We start from the raw sequence: 2153 nt of genomic DNA, 5'->3' as shown, positions 1-2153 counted from the left end.
TGTTTCCAATCCATGGTTTTGTTTTCTCTTTCTAGAAATTCACAAAACCATGTGTAGTTTTATTTTTATTACTCCTTCTATAAATTCATTTTATTTTTATGTAAATTCCTTTTTCCCTTGTAGAATACCTAGATGGTTTTGCAAAACCATGGGTTTATTTGCATGGTTGGAAGAGTATTCTCACTTTACTCTTTTACTTTCAGCTACGACATGATTTTACACATGTAAATTGATTTCACCATGCCTATAAAATTATTTCACCTTAATCTTATATCGTGAAATGCATTTACATGAATGTTATATTTGCTCTCCTATACATTGATTTCATGTGAAAATTTCCCTTTTATTTTCTCTCATAAATTCATGGCATCAATGAATTTTGTTTCATGTGTCACTATAAAATCATTTTACCTTTGAATCGAATTCCACAACCTTAGTTTCATATTTCTTGTAGTTATATAATTTTACCTCAAGTATGGCTTCACTAGTAGCTCGCTATATTTCACTTATTAATCCACTCTATATTCCAACATTTATAAGATTCAACACCAAAATAGTTAATGGTTTATCGCACTTCTTTAAAGTGGTAGGTGGCCTAAAATTGCTTTAAAGTGGTAGGTGGTGTAAAATTGCTTTAAAGTGGTAGGTGGTATTATTTTACTACACTATATAACTTGGGGCTTCCAAGTAACGAAAAGGTGGGCCGATAATCTCGCCTACTTTTGGGATGTTAAGTGTTGGATGGGCTAAACGTGCAGGGTTTAATTCTTGGGGCTTCCAAGTAAGGAAAAGGTGGGCCGATAATCTCGCCTACTTTTGGGATGTAAAGTGTTGGATGGGCTAAACGTGCAGGGTTTAATTCTTAGTGCGGGGTGGGCAATTAGTGATATGGAATTTTAACCAATCATTTATTTTTACTAATCTCAAGGAAAATAAAAATGAAAGGGGTTTAATTCGTAGATTGGTTGACTTTGCTAGGGAAGAGGTAGTATAGGCTTGTGGGAAGAAATTAATATAAAGTCAAAAACATTATATTAACAGGTTTAATTCTTAGTGCAGGGTGAGAAATTAGTGATATGGAATTTTAACCATTCATTTATTTTTACTAATCTCAAGGAAAATAAAAATGAAAAGGGTTTCATTCGTAGTAGTGCGGGGTGGGCAATTGGTTGATTTTGCTCGGGAAGAGGTAGTATAGACTTGTGGGAAGAAATTAATATAAAATCCAAAACATTATATTAACAGGTTTCTGAAGTAAGCAGTAAAAAGAGGGATTATATATATATATATATATATATACTTTATGGGATTTATCCCACATTCACAAGGGAACATTTTTCATGATGGTTTATATAAGCCCAAAGTCAAAATATGCTTTGACAAAATAAGCTGAAGGCTACCCACTTGTGCTTGGTTTTAGGTGTGCTAGGCTTAAGTATTGTGAATGCGGGTACATGGAGATGGAGGAGGAGCTATGATTTCGGGTTTATTTTTCATGAAAATTTCAAAAAAGTCCAAAGGCTTTAAAATGAAAATTTCAAAAAAGTTCAAAGGCTTTAAAATCTGAAGGTCTGCAATATATACCTTTTACTCACACAAACCTATTCTTAATGATTTGAAATAAGGTATTAGACTTATGCTGGGGTAATATTCATATGAATTAACAAGGAAAGTGGGTGATAAAGTAGGAAGCTTAGTAAAGGATGATGAAACATGGAGACAAGTGGGGCGAGACAGCAAGCCAAATGCTTCACCATTATAGCAACAAATAATAAATAAATCATGAGATTTTCTATAATTATAGGACCATAACATTGGGTCTAGTTTGGGGATGGAAGTTTCATTGGAGGTGCCAAGAACCAGAGATCCCTGAGTTTATAGATCACTAGCTTCTCCATTAGGTTGTTCACAAATCAATTTGTTCTACCAATTCTCAAACTAAAATCAAAACCACTCTGAACTACACGATTATTTGCACCCTACTACCAACCCTATATTATTGAAAATCAGGCTGACTTGAATATTAATAAAGAAATTCCAATAAAGAGTCAAGACACTGGAAAAACAAATGGACTACTGCTTCTCAGTAAACTCATAAGTGTGATTTGTTCATGTGTCCACATAATTAAAGTTGTGATATATAATGGCAGTTG

The sequence above is a fragment of the Pinus tabuliformis genome, chromosome Q (assembly GCF_031772625.1).
Source record: "Pinus tabuliformis cultivar Carrire ecotype Pingquan chromosome Q, CPIR1, whole genome shotgun sequence".
NCBI lineage: Eukaryota > Viridiplantae > Streptophyta > Pinopsida > Pinales > Pinaceae > Pinus > Pinus tabuliformis.
The sequence above is the reverse complement of the archived record's forward strand: the minus strand, read 5'-3'. Positions refer to the sequence as shown.